This window comes from Hyla sarda, chromosome 3 (assembly GCF_029499605.1).
Source record: "Hyla sarda isolate aHylSar1 chromosome 3, aHylSar1.hap1, whole genome shotgun sequence".
Classification (NCBI taxonomy): Eukaryota; Metazoa; Chordata; class Amphibia; order Anura; family Hylidae; genus Hyla; species Hyla sarda.
In genome coordinates, this window is record NC_079191.1 from 416,697,766 (window position 1) to 416,715,826 (window position 18,061).

At 45.2% G+C, this 18,061-nt stretch overlaps 1 protein-coding gene and 1 long non-coding RNA gene across 4 annotated transcripts in view; one reads left to right on the forward strand and one right to left on the reverse strand.

The window, feature by feature from the left end:
- The window catches only part of LOC130363023 (uncharacterized), a 140,064-nt gene extending 127,295 nt beyond the window's left edge, over positions 1–12,769 (reverse strand). Inside the window, exons 1-2 of the long non-coding RNA XR_008891680.1 lie at positions 12,399–12,769; positions 8,729–8,823 (exon numbers count right to left, since the gene is read on the reverse strand). This is a non-coding gene — a long non-coding RNA (uncharacterized LOC130363023). The remainder of the gene's footprint in view (positions 1–8,728; positions 8,824–12,398) is intronic.
- Positions 12,770–12,864: 95 nt separating this feature from the next.
- PROX1 (prospero homeobox 1) overlaps positions 12,865–18,061 on the forward strand; it is a 118,677-nt gene continuing 113,480 nt past the window's right edge. Inside the window, exon 1 of one of the 3 annotated variants that reach the window (XM_056568303.1) lies at positions 12,865–12,970. The gene's annotated coding sequence lies outside the window, so the exon portion shown is untranslated. The other 2 variants (XM_056568300.1, XM_056568301.1) reach the window with 2 other exon arrangements.

An 18,061-nucleotide genomic window follows, 5' to 3' on the forward strand; every position in this document is an offset into this window, starting at 1 on the left:
CACTACACAGTGATAAAAAAAAATGAGAAAACAGATTTACAGTCATGGCCGTAAATGTTGGCCCCTCTGAAATTTTTCAAGAAATTAAAGTATTCCTCACAGAAAAGGATTGCAGCAACACATGTTTTGCTATATACACATTTATTCCCTTTGTATGTATTGGAACTAAACCAAAAAAGGAGGAAAAAAAAAGCAAATTGGACATAATGTCACACCAAACTCCAAAAATAGGCTGGACAAAATTATTGGCACCCTTTTAAAATTGTGGAAGAATAAGATTGTTTCAAGCATGTGATGCTCCTTTAACCCCTTAAGGACTCAGGGTTTTTCCGTTTTTGCACTTTCGTTTTTTCCTCCTTACCTTTTAAAAATCATAACCCTTTCAATTTTCCACCTAAAAATCCATAATATGGCTTATTTTTTGCGTTACCAATTCTACTTTGCAGTGACATTAGTAATTTTACCCAAAAATGCACGGCGAAACGGAAAAAAAAATCATTGTGCGACAAAATCTAAGAAAAAATTCTATTTTGTAACTTTTGGGGGCTTCCGTTTCTACACAGTGCATATTTCGGTAAAAACACCTTATCATTATTCTATAGGTCCATACGGTTAAAATGATACCCTACTTATATAGGTTTGATTTTGTCGCACTTCTGGAAAAAATCCTAACTACATGCAGGAAAATTTATACGTTTAAAAATTTCATCTTCTGACCCCTATAACTTTTTTATTTTCCACGTACAGGGCAGTATGAGGACTCATTTTTTGCGCCGTGATCTGAAGTTTTTATCGGTATGATTTTTTTTGATCAGACTTTTTGATCACTTTTTATTCATTTTTTAATGGTATAAGAAGTGACCAAAAATACGCTTTTTTGGACTTTGGAACTTTTTTGCGCGTACGCCATTGACCGTGCGGTTTAATTTATGATATATTTTTATAGTTCGGACATTTACGCACGCGGCGATACCACATATGTTTATTTATTTTATTTTTTTACACTGTTTTATTTTTTTTATGGGAAAAGGGGGGTGATTCAAACTTTTATTAGGGAAGGGGTTAAATGACCTTTATTAACACTTTTTTTTACATTTTTTTTTGCAGTGTTATAGGTCCCATAGGGACCTATAACAATGCACACACTGATCTTTTACACAGATCACAGGCGTGTATTAACACGCCTGTGATCAGTGTTATCGGCGCTTGACTGCTCCAGCCTGGATCTCAGGCACGGAACAGTCATTCGCCGATCGGACACCGAGGAGGCAGGTAAGAGCCCTCCCGGTGTCCTGCCAGCTGTTCGGGACGCCACGATTTCACCGCGGCGGTCCCGAACAGCCCGACTGAGCAACCGGGTCACTTTCACCTTCACTTTAAAAGTGGCGGTCAGCTTTGACCGCCGCTTCTAAAGGGTTAATACCACACATCGCCGCGATCCGTTGATGAGCGCCGGGACCGACGCGATATGACGCGGGATCGCGGCGCGATCCCGCTTCATATCGCGGGAGCCGGCGCAGGACGTAAATATACGTCCTGCGTCGTTAAGGGGTTAAGGACGCAGACAATTTTATTTTTACGTTTTCGTTTTTTCCTCCTCGCCTTACAAAAATCATAACTCTTTTATATTTTCATCCACAGACTAGTATGAGGGCTTGTTTTTTGCGCGATCAGTTGTCCGTTGTAATGCCATCACTCACTTTACCATCAAATGTATGGCACAACCAAAAAAATACTACTTGTGTGGGGAAATTAAAAAGAAAACCGCAATTTTGCTAATTTTGGAAGGTTTCGTTTTCACGCCGTACTATTTAGGCTTTGGGTCAATACGATTAAAATGATACCCAGGATAACATACTTTTCTATTACTGTTGTGCTTAAAAAAAATCACAAACTTTTTAACCAAATTAGTGCGTTTAAAATTCCCCTATTTTGAAGACCTATAACTTTTTCATTTTTCTGTATAAGCAGCGGTATGAGGGCTCATTTTTTGCACCGTGATCTGTTCTTTTTATTGATACCATATTTGCTTATATAAAACTTTTAATAAATTTTTTATAAATTTTTTGGGGAATAAAATGTTACAAAAAAGCAGCTATTTTGGACTTTTTTTTTTATGCTCACGCCGTTCCCCGTACGGTATCATTAACATTTTATTTTAATAGTTCAGATATTTACGCATGCAGCAATACCAAATTTGTATAAAAAATATGTTTTTAACACTTTTTGGGGGTGAAATAGGGAAAATGGGACAATTTACGTTTTCATTGGGGGAGGGGGTTTTTCACATTTTTTTACTTAATTTTTTTTATTTTTTTCACTTTTATTTTTACACTTTAATAGTCCCCATAGGGGGCTATTTATAGCAATCATTCGATTGCTAATCCTGTTCAGTGCTATGTAGAGATGAGCGAACTTACAGTAAATTCGATTCGTCACAAACTTCTCGGCTCGGCAGTTGATGACTTATCCTGCATAAATGAGTTCAGCTTTCAGGTGCTCCTGTGGGCTGGAAAAGGTGGATACAGTCCTAGGAGACTCTTTCCTAGGACTGTATCCACCTTTTCCAGCCCACCAGAGCACCTGAAAGCTGAACTAATTTATGCAGGATAAGTCATCAACTGCCGAGCCGAGAAGTTTGTGACGAATCAAATTTACTGTAAGTTCGCTCATCTCTAGTGCTATGTATAGGACACAGCACTGATCAGGGTTATCGGTCATCTTCTGCTCTGGTCTGCGGGAAGGCTCCCTCCCGGAAGACAGCGGAGCCAGGTGAGGGGACCTCCAGCTGCCGTGCAGGATGATCGGATCGCCGCGGCAGCGCTGCGGGCGATCCGGTCATCCATTTTAGTGTCAGCAATGCTGCAGATGCCGTGATCTGTATTGATCACGGCATCTGAGGGGTTAATGGCGGACATCCGCAGGATCGCGGGTGTCCGCCATTACCGGCGGGTCCCTGGCTGTGATCAACAGCCGGGACCTGCTGCGCATGATACGGGCATCGCTCCGATGCCCGCGGTTATGCTTAGGATGTAAATGTATGTCCTGGTGCGTTAAGTACCATGCCACCAGGACGTACATTTATGTCCTTCGTCGTTAAGGGCTAAAACTCACCTGGGGCAAGTAACAGGTGTGGGCAATCACAAAAATCACACCTGAAAGCAGATAAAAAGGAGAGAAGTTCACGTAGTCTTTGCATTGTGTGTCTGTGTGTGCCACACTAAGCATGGGCAACAGAAATAGGAGAAGAAAACTGTCTGAGGACTTGAGAACCAAAATTTTGGAAAACTATCAACAATCTCAAGGTTACAAATCCATCTCCAGAGATCTAGTGCCCATAGCACTGTAGATAATCTCCCTTGGCATGGACGGAAGAGGAAAATTGATGAAAGGTGTCAACGCAGGATAGTCTGGATGGTGGATAAGCAGCCCCAAACAAGTTCCAAAGATATTCAAGCTGTCCTGCAGGCTCAGGGAGCATCAATGTCAGCACAAACTATCCGTCAACATTTAAATTAAATGAAACGCTATGGCAGGAGACCCAGGAGTACCCCACTGCCATTTTGCCAAAATGAACTTGAGTAAGCCAAAATCCTTCTGGGAAAACGTTTTGTGGACAAATGAGACCAAGATGTAGATTTTTGGTAAAGCACATAATTTTACTGTTTACTAAAAATGGAATGAGGCCTACAAAGAAAAGAGCACAGTACCTACAGTGAAATATGGTGGAGGTTCAATGATGTATTGGGGTTGTTTTGCTGCCTCTGGCACTGGGTACCTTGAATGTGTGCAAGGCATCATGAAATCTGAGGATTTTGGGTCGTGCTGTACAGCCCAGTGTCAGAAAGCTGGGTTTGCGTCTGAGATCTTGGGTCTTCCAGCAGGACAATGACCCTGTTACGCTGAGCGCTCCGGGTCCCTGCTCCTCCCCGAAGCGTTCGCGGCGTTTCTCTCCCTGCAGCGCCCCGGTCAGACCCGCTGACCGGGAGCGCTGCACTGACATTGCCGGTGGGGATGCGATTCGCATAGCGGGACGCGCCCGCTCGCGAATCGCATCCCAAGTCACTTACCTGTCCTGGTCCCTGGCTGTCATGCTCTGGCGCGCGCGGCTCCGCTCTCTAGGGCGCGCGCGCGCCAGCTCTCTGAGATTTAAAGGGCCAGTGCACCAATGATGGTGCCTGGTCCAATCTTCCTGATTAGTTTCCACCTGTGCACTCCCTACTTATACCTCACTTCCCCTGCACTCCCTTGCCGGATCTTGTTGCCTTGTGCCTTGAGAAAGCTACTCTGTGTTACCTCTACTGTGTTCTTGACCATCTGCTATCACCATTGACTACGAACCTAGCCGCCTGCCCCGACCTTCTGCTACGTCTGACCTTGCTCTTGTCTACTCCCTTGTACCGCGCTTTTCTCAGCAGTCAGAGAGGTTGAACCGTTGCCAGTGGATACGACCTGGTTGCTACCGCCGCTGCAAGACCATCCCGCTTTGCGGCGGGCTCTGGTGAATACCAGTAGCAACTTAGAACCGGTCCACCGGCACGGTCCACGCCAATCCCTCTCTGGCACAGAGGATCCACCTCCAGCCTGCCGAATCGTGACAGTAGATCCGGCCATGGATCCCGCTGAGGTTCCCCTGCCAGTTGTCTCTGACCTCACCACGCTGGTCGCCCAGCAATCCCGACAGATCGCCCAACAAGATCACCAGCTGTCGTACTTGACCACCATGACACAGCAACTTCAGTCACAACTACAGCAGCTTCAGTCACAGCTACAGCAATTTCAGTCACAACTACAGCAGCAACAACCATCTCCTCCGCCGGCTCCTGCACCTCTTCCGCAGCGAGTGGCCGCTCCTAACCTCCGCTTGTCCCTGCCGGACAAATTTGATGGGGACTCTAGACTCTGCCGAGGTTTCCTGTCACAATGTTCCCTACATTTGGAGATGTTGTCGGACCAATTTCCTACTGAACGGTCGAAGGTGGCTTTCGTGGTTAGTCTCCTGTCTGGGAAGGCTTTGGCTTGGGCCACACCGCTCTGGGACTGCGATGACCCTGTCACCACCACTGTACACTCCTTCTTCTCTGAGGTTCGCAGTGTCTTCGAGGAACCAGCCCGAGCTTCTTCTGCCGAGACTGCCCTGCTGAACCTGGTCCAGGGTAATTCTTCAGTAGGCGAGTACGCCATCCGATTTCGTACTCTCCCTTCCGAATTATCTTGGAACAACGAGGCTCTCTGCGCGACCTTTAAAAAAGGCCTATCCAGTAACATCAAAGATGTGCTGGCCGCACGAGAGATTCCTGCCAATCTGCATGAACTTATCCATTTGGCCACCCGCATTGACATGCGTTTTTCGGAAAGACACCAGGAACTCCGCCAGGAAAAAGACCTTAATCCCTGGGCACCTCTCTCACGGTATCCCTTGCAATCTACCCCTGTGCCTCCCGCCGAGGAGCCTATGCAAGTAGATCGGTCTCGCCTGACTATTGAAGAGAGGTCTCGCCGTAGGGATAAAAATCTATGTCTGTACTGCGCTAGTACCGAACATTTCTTGGTGGATTGCCCGATTCGTCCTCCACGTCTGGAAAATGCACGCACGCAACCTGCTCATGTGGGTCTGGCGTCTCTGGGTACGGAGTCTGCTTCTCCATGTCTCACTGTGCCCGTAAGGATTTCTCCTTCTGCCAACTCCTCCTTCTCTGCCGTGGCCGTCTTGGACTCTGGTTCTTCTGGAAATTTTATTCTGGCCTCTTTGCTTGATAGGTACTGCATCCCGGTGACCCGTCTCATCAAGCCGCTCTACATTTCTTCAGTCAACGGAGTCAAGTTGAACTGCACTGTGCGTTGTCGCACAGTGCCTCTGCTTATGAACATTGGACCACATCTCGAAAAGATTGAATTTTTGGTTTTGCCCGGCTGCACATCTGAAGTCCTTCTCGGTCTGCCATGGCTCCAGCACCATTCTCCCACCCTTGACTGGACCACTGGGGAGATCGAGAATTGGGGTCCTGCTTGCCGCAAGAAATGCCTCACGTCTGCTCCCAGCCCCGTCTGTCGGGCCTCAGTGTCTCCTCCTGTGCCTGGTCTCCCCAAGGCCTATCAGGACTGTGCCAAGCCTCACCCTCTGCCCCCCCCTCCCCATTCCCACTCCTTCTGACCGGTCTGCCCAGGACTTCACTGTCCCCCAGAAGGAGACTCTACAATCGCCCCCAATGTCCTCGTCCCAGGTGGAGCGCCATCCCGACAAAAAGAGGGGGAGACCTAAGGGGGGGGGTACTGTTACGCTGAGCGCTCCGGGTCCCTGCTCCTCCCCGAAGCGCTCGCGGCGTTTCTCTCCCTGCAGCGCCCCGGTCAGACCCGCTGACCGGGAGCGCTGCACTGACATTGCCGGCGGGGATGCGATTAGCATAGCGGGACGCGCCCGCTCGCGAATCGCATCCCAAGTCACTTACCTGTCCCGGTCCCCGGCTGTCATGCTCTGGCGCGCGCGGCTCCGCTCTCTAGGGCGCGCGCGCGCCAGCTCTCTGAGATTTAAAGGGCCAGTGCACCAATGATGGTGCCTGGTCCAATCTTCCTGATTAGTTTCCACCTGTGCACTCCCTACTTATACCTCACTTCCCCTGCACTCCCTTGCCGGATCTTGTTGCCTTGTGCCTTGAGAAAGCTACTCTGTGTTACCTCTACTGTGTTCTTGACCATCTGCTATCACCATTGACTACGAACCTAGCCGCCTGCCCCGACCTTCTGCTACGTCTGACCTTGCTCTTGTCTACTCCCTTGTACCGCGCTTTTCTCAGCAGTCAGAGAGGTTGAGCCGTTGCCGGTGGATACGACCTGGTTGCTATCGCCGCTGCAAGACCATCCTGCTTTGCGGCGGGCTCTGGTGAATACCAGTAGCAACTTAGAACCGGTCCACCGGCACGGTCCACGCCAATCCCTCTCTGGCACAGAGGATCCACCTCCAGCCTGCCGAATCGTGACAGACCCCAACATATGTAAAAAAAAAAAAACACCCAGAAATGGATGGCAACAAAGTGCTGGAGAGTCCTGAAGTGGCAGCAATGAGTCCAGATCTAAATCCCATTGAACACCTGTGGAGAGATCTTAAAATTGCTGTTGGGAAAAGGCGCCATTCTAATAAGAAAGACTTAGAGCAGTTTGCAAAGGAAGAGTATTCCAACATTCCGGCTGAGAGGTGTAAGAAGCTTATTGATGGTTAGAGGAAGCGACTGATTTCAATTATTTCTTCCAAAGGGTGTGCAACCAAATATTAAGTGAAGAGTGCCAATAATTTTGTCCAGACCATTTTTGGAGTTTGGTGTGACATTATGTCCAATTTCCTTTTTTTCCTCCCTTTTTTGGTTTAGTTCCAATACACTTGTGGTATGGGGTGTGAGATGCAGGGCAGATAGAATTACTCTAGGGGCAGATTGCATTAACCCCTTGTATTCATGATGCCAGGGCGTGGGTTATCCTCAATGCCACCCGAAGGTAAACTGCTGGATACTGGGCTAGGCAATAATGACTCCGACGCCAAGTTACGCACAACGGTAGCTTTACTGAGTGACAGATGGTACAGTCTATACAGTGTAGCCAGGCCCACGGAGGTGACCAGTGACTTCAGAGACCTTAAGGGTTTGCTGGGACTTGTGGTTTTGGCCAATTTAGTGCAGACCACGTTGACTTAACAATAGATGAGAGTGACTGACTTGACTTGACTGGAGACAAACTAAGCTGTGACTTTACTTGTAGACTTGTAGCTTGTGGCTGCAGACTTGACTTGAGGCTCCTATGACTCCAGACTCTTGGGCTCGACTGCACCTCAGCAAAGACTCAAGAACTAAGAGAGAGAAGAGACTCCTCCCAGGGCTTTTATGGGGGAGACTCTGGTGGGGTCCCATTGGTCACCCTTAAGTCACCTGGTCACTGATACCCCCTGGGTAACAATCACATGACAACTCACATGACAACTGGTGATCACGTTAACCTTTCGTAAAGAGACAACATACTTATATACATAACATAGGGGATTATATACAATTACAGAAGAACAGATGCAGGGGTGCCCAGGGGACAGGGAGGCTGCCTGACAGGGCGGCAAAGGTACTGGGTAACAATTCACATACTGGGCCATCACACACACAACAGGAATAAACATGTGTATAGCACAACATGTGTTACTGCAATCCTTTTCTGTGAGAAATATATTTTCTTGAAAATTTTTAGGGGTGCCTATGCATGTGCATAAATACAATAAATCACATCACAACCTTAAAAAAATATATATATATTTTTGCTAATGTTTTCCAAAACCCTGTAACTCCAGCTGTTGCTGCAAAACTACAAGTCCCAGCGTGCTTGGAAAGCCTTCGGCTGTCCATGCATGCTGGTAGTTGTAGTTTTACAACTCCCACCCATTCATCTCACCAGAACTGTTTTCTGTCTTGGATAATACCTTTTTCTCTAGATTTTTATTTTAGAATGACTTGGACAAGTTGTAAGGTTGACAGGTGCAACGACTGCGATGCTGCACGAAGAAGAAGGTTTGATTAGAGAGGGTAGATTTTGCGGGTGACTAGGCTCTGACGCCATGCTAATCGTAATGTGTTTGTCTCACATCGAGCCCTTCTAGAAGTGTCTGAATGCAAAGCAAAGCAAAGGAACTCCGCTGACCCTCTGTAACCCTCACCTCCCTAACACAGCATTATCTCATCACGCTCGCACACAGTACCTGATGCGGCTTGTCAGCACATCAGATGCGGGAGAAGAAAAGGAGAGATTTATCCAGGATGTGAATTGTCAACTCTCCTAAAAATCAGCTGGGTTCTGTTTAAAGAGAGAAAATGAGAGAAGAATCCATCACTAAAACCCCTTTGTGGTGAAAGTCTTTTCTGTAACTCGATGATGTAAAGTGATCTATTATCTGCAAGTTGCTACTGACCATTACAGATTTCTCATCCTTGCATGATCCCAAAAAAAAAAAAAAATGTAAATGAAAATGTAAATAAAAAAAGGGAAATGTGATGTAATATATATAATATGAAATGTGTTATTAAAGAAGATGTATTATGCATAAAAACTTATAAAAACGTATTCCCTATCTGCAGGATAGGGGATAAGTTCTAGATTACAGGGGGTCTGACCACTGGGATCTTCCCCTGATCTCCTGCAGGGGTCCTCTGCCCCCAAACACTCCTTGAGAACGGAGTGTCACAACCCCGCAAGGAGCAGCAGCCAATACGCCCCCTCCATATATCTCTATGAAAGAGCCGGATATATAGGCTCTCCCAAAGAGATATTTGCTGAGGTTATGTTGGCCACTGCTTTGTGCGGAGCTGGCACGCCCTGTTGTGATCAGACCCCCAGTGATCGGACCCCCCGCAATCTAAAACTTATCCCCTATGCGACCATCCAACATGGCGGCCGGAGGTCCCCTTACCAGCTCCTGCCATCATCCTGGGGTCTTCTTCTCTGGTCTGAGATGGAGCAGACCAAAGAAGAAGATAGCCGATAATATTGATCAGTGCTATGCCTAGTTCAGTATAATCTATATAATGATGCTATAAATAGTCCCCTATGTGGACAGAAAAAGTGTAAAAAAAATAAAAAAAAAGTTTAAAAAAATATATGAAAAAGCCCCTCCCCCAATAAAAATTTTAATGGCCCCTTTTTCAATCTTTATCCCAAAAAGCGTAAAAAATGATAATTTATAAACATAATTTTTGTATCGCCGCATGCGTAAATGTCCAAACTATCAAAATATAAAGTTAATGATCCTGTACGGTAAAAGGCGAAAACGTTAAAAAAAAGTCACAATTGCTATGTTTTTGTAACATCACATTCCAAATTTTTTTTATAAAAAGCGATTAAAAAGTTACATATCTGCAAGTGGCATCAATAAAAAGTAGTGTTGCACGCGAATATTCGCAATATTCACGAATATAGCACTATATATTCGTAATTACGAATATTCTTTTTTTTTTTCACAGTACACATCACAGTGATCACCCCTCTCTGCTTCCAGCTTGCGTGGTGTAAAAGAAGGCTGTAATACTACTGTGTGAGACTGGCGTGCATATGCGAAAATTTGTATATGCTAATTTTCGCATATGCTAATTTTCGCATACGTGAATTTTCGCATATGTGATAATAAAACGTGAATATAACAAATATGCAAATTTAGCATATAAATGACGAATATTCGTCCATATTTTCGCAAAATATCGCAAATTCGAATATGGCCTATGCCGCTCAACACTAATAAAAAGTACAGATCACGGAAAAAAGAATGAACCCTTATACAGCCCTGTACACGGAAAAATGAGAACGTTATAGGTGGTCATAATAGAGTGATTTTAAACATACTCATTTTGTTTTAAAAATCTGCATTTTATTTTCTAATGCTGCACAATAATAGAAAAGCATGTAACCATAGATATCATTTTAATTGTATTGAGCCACAGAATAAAGAAAACATGTCATTTTTATTGTAAAGTGTACAATGTGAAAACAAAACCTTTTAATATTTGCTAAATTGCAGTTTTCTATTCAATTTCCCCACACAAATAATATTTTTTGGTTGCGCCATACATTTTATGTTAAAATGGTCGATGTCATTACGAAGGACAATTGGTCGTACAAAAAACAAGCCATCACATGGGTCTGTGGATGAAAATATAAAAGAGTTATGATTTTTAGAAGGTGAGGAGGAAAAAACGAAAATGCAAAAATAAAATTGTGTCCATAAGGGGTTAAAAAAAATTTATGATCAAAAATAAGACAACCCCAGTGATCAGCTGTCTTTAAAGGGTATGTTCACACAGAACTGAGCGAACTGTCCGTGTGGACTTCTGCCGAAATATTCCGCACGGACATTCTGGTGCAGCAGAGTCCCATTGATTTCAATGGGATTCTGCTGCTCTGTGTAAACAGCGGAATTTCTCTGGCAGATGCGGAAATCTTGATTCCGGCAATCTTGATTCCGGCATCTGCAGAAAGAATAGACATCTCTATTCTTTCCGCAGATTCCGCTCGGAAATACATTGACGTCTGTAATACGATGCATTTCCTAGCAGTCCTAGCTCCCGCAGGATCATTCAAATGTGCAGAATGTCCGTCCGAATATTCCGCACATTTTCTGGCCGCGTAAACCCGGCCTAAGGGCCCTTTCACATAAATTAATTTTCAAGAGGAATCTATACATGAAAATTCTACACAGATTCCGCTTGCATCAGAGTCCTATTGACCTCAATGGGATTCTGATGCTCAGTTCCCACTACAGAAATTCCGTAGTGGAACTTCCGATGCAGAATTGGAGAAGTCCCGCTACTACGCTGTTTTTGATAAAGCTCTTCCAATGTCTGCGGACAGTAAGGCTAGGTTCAGAATACGGAATCTCCGGGCAGAAAATTTCCGCCCGGAAATTCCGAGTTCCGCCTGCGCCGACTGAATTAGTCAGCGCTAGGACCGCGCGGACACTGCAGTCTCCTATAGACTGCTATGTGTTCCGCTAGGATTTCCACCTGAAGAAAGAGCAACCCCTTTCTTCAGGCGGAAATTTTCTAGGGATTTTCCATCCGGATTTTCCGCTTCACAAATTCCGAAGTGTGAATTTGTGAACGGAAAACCATTCACTGCACTATGCATTATAGTAAGCAGAATTTCTGCCAGAAATTTCAAAGCGAAAATTCTGGCAGAAATTCCGTAGTCTGAACCTAGCCTAAGGCTGGATTCACACTGCAGAATTTCTGGGCAGAATTTCTGCCAGAGATCAAGCCAGCGGCGCTAGGACCGAGCAGACTGCATTGCTGCCCCCATAGACTGAAATTCATTTTTGGGTGGATCTTTTGAGAGATCTGCTCAGAAATGCATAGCCATCTATGGGGACGGCAATGTAGTCCACGCGGTCCTAGTGCCGCCAGCTCGATCTCCGGCAGAAATTCTGCCCAGAAATTCCACAGTGTGAACCTAGCCTAAGCATTGTGCCATTCACTACAGCAGTGTTTCCCAAACAGTGTGTCTCCAGCTGTTGCAAAACTACAACTCCCAGCATGCCCGCACAGCCAAAGGCTGTGCAGGCATGCTGGGAGTTGTAGTTTTGCACAAACTCCACATTTGTGCCTATAGTGGGGGGAATTTTTCATGCAGTTTTATAGTGACACTCTCTTGGTTGCCTATAGCAACCAATCCCAGCTCAGTTTCCATTTCTCACATTGCTCTGGTAAAATAAATAATAAAATAAAGCTGAGCTGTGATTGGTCAGATCACATGACTAAAGCTGCTACCTAGCGGAATAAAACATTTAAAAAAAACATTAATCATCATCTGGACAGTATACATTTCTGTTTTTTTATAATTATTTATACACATTACTTAAACAAAAAATATATTTTATGGATTACCCATAATCCTCAGATGGTCTTCACTTATCAATTATTCTTTCATTTCCTAGAGCCCTAATTATCCTGGATGTTGCTCATGGGCGGATCTTCGGAAATATCACGTAAAGTCTCTCAAGATTAAAATCTGATTGGCCACATGTTGCTCTGTGGGCGGGGCTTTCCTGTATGGCAGCGCGGGACATTAACATCTTCGGGACAGCATCGCTCTGTGGGCGGGTCCTCACTTCCTACTTGTCAATACACTTTTTTTCCAGTGAGGTTTCTCAGGGGATATATCTGATTGGCTAGGTAAGATTTTCAGGTAAAGCAACACTCCTAGCAACAAGTGACGTTTTGTAAGAGCACATATGATTGGCTGGATGTCAGCCTGTGGCAGGTCTCTACTTCCTACCTGACGATAGAACTTGGCTTCCTCTGATTGGCTGTATATAGATGTGTAGGCGGGGCTTCAAAACGCTACTTGCAAGGTCCACACTGAAATCCTCCTGGCAACATTGTCGAGAACAGATCTGATTGGCTAAGCGCCGAGATGTGGGCGTGTCCTTCCTGTGGGCGCAAAAAAGTTCAGTGAGGTAAGCAGCGCCTCAGAGGAGGTTCTGGGCGGTAAATTGTGTTTCTAATCCTCATTTACTTCATGTTCTCAGACTTCATGGTATTCTCTGTTACTGTTTATGTAGAGGGCAGTATACAAAAGTGTTCTGAAAAATAATGTGTTTTTGTGTGTGTGTGTGTGTGTGAATGTGTATATGTATGTATATCCATATATATGTGTGTGTGTGTGAATGTGTATATGTATATATATGTGTGTGTGAATGTGTATATGTATGTATATATATATATATATATATATATATATATATATATGTGTGTGTGTGTGTGAATGTGTATATGTATATCTATATATATGTGTGTATGTGTATATGTATATATGTGTGTGTGTGAATATGTATATGTATGTGTATATATATATATATATATATATATATATATGTGTGTGTGTGAATGTGTATATGTATGTATATCTATATATGTGTGTGTGTGTGTGTGAATGTGTATATGTATATATATATGTGTGTGTGTGAATGTGTATATGTATGTATATATATACATATGTGTGTGTGTGTGTGAATGTGTATATGTATGTATATCTATATATGTGTGTGTGAATGTGTATATGTATGTATATATATATCTATATGTGTGTGTGAATGTGTATATGTATGTATATATATATCTATATGTGTGTGAATGTGTATATGTATGTATATCTATATGTGTGTGTGTGTGTGTGTGAATGTGTATATGTATGTATATCTATATATGTGTGTGTGTGTGTGTGAATGTGTATATGTATGTATATATGTGTGTGTGTGAATGTGTATATGTATGTATATCTATATATGTGTGTGTGAATGTGTATATGTATGTATATATGTGTGTGTGAATGTGTATGTTTGTATATATTATATATACAGTATATATGTGATAGTGTGTGTGTATGTTTATGTGTGTGTTCTGTGTATACATACATACATACTAGCCCTGATTTACTAAGAGTGTCGGGTTTATCTCTGAGTGTTTCTTCTTTTACACTGTGTATTTTTCTCCCTGATTTACTAATGTGTCGCATGGGAAAAAAATTGGTGTCCCACGGGTTGGAAATTGTGTTGCACGGTAAATTGTATATATGCCCCCAGCACAGCGCTATCTTATGCCCCCAGCAGCGCATGTATATATACAGTGGTCCCTCAACATACGATGGTAATTCGTTCCAAACGAGCCATCGTTTGTCGAATCCATCGTATGTTGAGGGATTCGTGCAATGTAAAGTATTGGAAGCTGTACTCACCTGTCCCCACCGCTCGAGATGGTGTCCCCGCTGCTCCCGATGGTGACCCCGGGCCTCCGCTGGGCTCTCCGCTGTCTTCTCCGGTCCTCTGCTGTCTTCTCCGGTCCTCTGCTGTCTTCTCCGGTCCTCTGCTTTCTTCTGCAAGGCCTTACTGGGCCTGCGTAGCGACGTCATTACGCTGCTGCGTACGCCATTCCTATTGGATGACATGCGCAGCAGCATATTGACGTCATCGGAGAGGGCCGAGAAGACATCGGAAGACCAGCTCTGGACCTGGAGGGCACCCTGGAGCATCGTGGAGAGGTAAGTAATACCGCACCACACGGGGAACATTAAGCTGCTATCCGGCAGCAGCTTAGCATTTGGCGCTGCCGGATAGCACTTAATGCGATGGCCCCGACATAAAAAAGCATCGTATGTCTATGCTGACATCGACATGCGATGGCCTCTGAGAGGCCATCGTATGTCGATTTCATCATATGTCGGGGCCATCGTAGGTCGGGGGGTCACTGTGTATATATATATATATATGTCCCCCGCACAGCGCTATCATATACCCACCGCAGCGCATGTGTATATATATATATATGTCCCCCGCACAGCGCTATCATATGCCCCCAGCAGAGCATGTTATATATGCCCCCCGCACAGCGCTATCATATGCCCCCCAGCAGAGCATGTTATATATGTCCTCCGCACAGCGCTATCATATGCCCCCAGCAGAGCATGTTATATATGTCCTCCGCACAGCGCTATCATATGCCCCCAGCAGAGCATGTTATATATGTCCCCCACACAGCGCTATCATATGCCCCCAGCAGAGCATGTTATATATGTCCTCCGCACAGCGCTATCATATGCCCCCAGCAGAGCATGTTATATATGTCCCCCACACAGCGCTATCATATGCCCCCAGCAGAGCATGTTATATATGTCCTCCGCACAGCGCTATCATATGCCCCCAGCAGCGCATGTTGTATATGCCCCCCGCACAGCGCTATCATATTCCCCCAGCAGCGCATGTTATATATGCCCCCCCGCACAACGCTATCATATGCCCCCCCCCCACCCGCTATCATAAGCTCCCGGTAGCGCTATCATTGACAAGCATTCTATTAGCAGAGCATCTCTCCGGGAAGCCGCTGACCGATGCTCTGCTAATGCTCTGCTTGTCAGTGATAGCGCTTCTGAGGCATATGTGTATAGAAGCGAAGTGGGGACCAGATATATAGCGTTATCTGGTCCCCACTTCGCTTCTATACACAGTCCTCCTCAGTCCAACCACCACAGCTGCCCCATCGCCTCCCCCATCCCCGGTGTTATAATTACCTGTTCCCGAGGTCCGCAATCCTTCTGGCTCCGGCGCTGCTGCTGTGCGCTGTCGACTGTGCACACTGACGGTGACGTCACGTTGGGGACGTCACTCGTCATTGCGCATCGCAGCGCACAGCAGCAGTGCCGGAGTGGGGACCTCTGGTCCCCACTTCGCTTCTATACACATATGCCTCTGAAGCGCTATCACTGACAAGCAGAGCATTAGCAGAGCATCGGTCAGGGGCTTCCCGGAGAGATGCTCTGCTAATAGAATGCTTTTCAATGAAACAAATGCACCGAAGGCAGCAGAAGGAAAACCAACGGGTTTATTAGGTGTAAAAACATACAGAAACAACGCGTTTCGCAAGGAACCTCTTACTTTGCGACCTGACGAAGCAACTGGTTCCTTGCGAAACACTTTGTCTCTGTATGTTTTTACACCTAATAAACCAGTTGGTTTTACCACTGCTGCCTTCCGTGCATTTGTGACAGGCAGCCACCTTGTAGTGCCGAATTGCGATCCACACCAGTGAGGAGCATATTCCTCTCCATACCATTGATTGCCAAACCGATATCCTAGAGAACCGGGACCAGGACGCAAGGCTGCCCCAAGGATTCATCTTGAGTACATATACTCATTCATGCGCATTACAGTGTTATGCCTGTAGCACAACACTGAAAGGTGAGTTTGCTAACTCACCACATTTCTAACAGCACAAATCAGCCATTTCTTGTACTTGCATATCTGGCTTTTTGGGGAAATTGTTGCACTTAGAGAGCGCCTCTTCTCTTTTCTGTTCTTTCTCTATATATATTCCTAGTGGTAGCATGAGACAGAGTCTACAACCCACACAAGTGCCTCTGGTAGTGCAGCTCATCCAGGATGGCACATCAATGCGAGCTGTGGCAAGAAGGTTATCTGTGTCTTTCAGCATAGTGTCCCAACAGCCCAACAACGTGCAGGACATTTGGCATTTGCCAGAGAACACCAAGATTGGCAAATTTGCCACTGGCACCCTATGCTCTTCACAGATGAAAGCAGGTTCACACTCTGCACATGTGACAGATGTGACAGAGTCTGGAGACGCCGTGATGAACATGCTGCTGCCTGCAACATCCTCCAGCATGACCAGTTTGGCGGTGGGTCAGTAATGGTGTGGGGTGGCATTTTTTTGGGTAGCCACACAGCCCTCCATGTGCTTGCCAGAGGTAGCCTGACTGCCATTAGGTACCGGGATGAGATCCAAAGACCCCTTGTGAGACCATATGCTGGTGCGGTTGTCCCTAGGTCCTTCCTAATGCAAGACAATGCTAGACCTCATGTGGCTGGAGAGTGTCAGCAGTTCCTGCAAGAGGAAGGTATTGATGCTATGGACTGGCCCGCCCGTTCCCCAGACCTTAATCCGATTGAGCACATCTGGGACATCATGCTTTAGCCCAGGTCTGGGAGGATATCCCTCAGAAGACCATCCGCCACCTCATCAGGAGCATGACCAGGCGTAGGGAGGTCATACGGGCACGTGGAGGGCACACACATTACTGAGCCTCATTGTGACTTGTTTTAAGGACATTACATAAAGTTGGATTAGCATGTAGTGTGGTTTTCCACTTTGATTTTGAGTGTGACTCCATATCCAGGCCTTAATGGGTTGATAAATTTTATTTCCATTGATATTTTTTGTGTGATTTTGTTGTATTTCGTACGATTAGTTCATTCATTCAGATCTAGGATTTGTTATCTTAGTGTTCCCTTTATTTTTTTGAGCAGTGTACATATAATAGGCCCATTATTTTTCCATACATTGAAAGGTTAGTTCATACTAGTCTGCTGGTCTAGGCTTATTGCGCTCCTCACACTGATGTAGATGTTACTTATGTCCGTCCTTTATTCTGAAAAACTATTTAATATCATTATGCAAACTAGGGTGTTTGGTGCACTGGGGGTAAAGTGCAACTCTAAGTAAAGTGCACCGCTATGTCAGGCCGTCAGCTCCGTATGCTCACAAGGTTGTTGTCTTCCGTCCCGCTTTTCTCCAGTTATTGAGGTTTACTGACCTTTCTTTTAACAGACAGACAAACTGAAGTAAACGGATGCAAACGGATTTTATCCATTTGCGTCCGTTTGGATCCTTTATTGTTCAGTTAATAAACAAAAAAAATTTTTTTTTTTGTTCTGAGCATGCTCAAAAGTAAAAATGGATCAAAAACGGATTGAAAAAAAGCCACATGACATTAACCCCTTAACAACGCAGGACGTAAATGTACGTCCTGTTCCAGTGGTATTTAACCCACCAGGACGTACATTTATGTCCCACACATGACCACAAGCATCGAAGCGATGCTTAGGTCATGCGCGGCAGGTCCCGGCTGCTGATAGCAGCTAGGGACCTGCCGGTAATGGCCAACATCCGTAATCTCGCTGATGTCCATCATTAACCCCTTAGATCAGGGGTCTCAAACTCCCAGCCCGCGGGCCATTTGCGGCCCATGGAACAAAAGT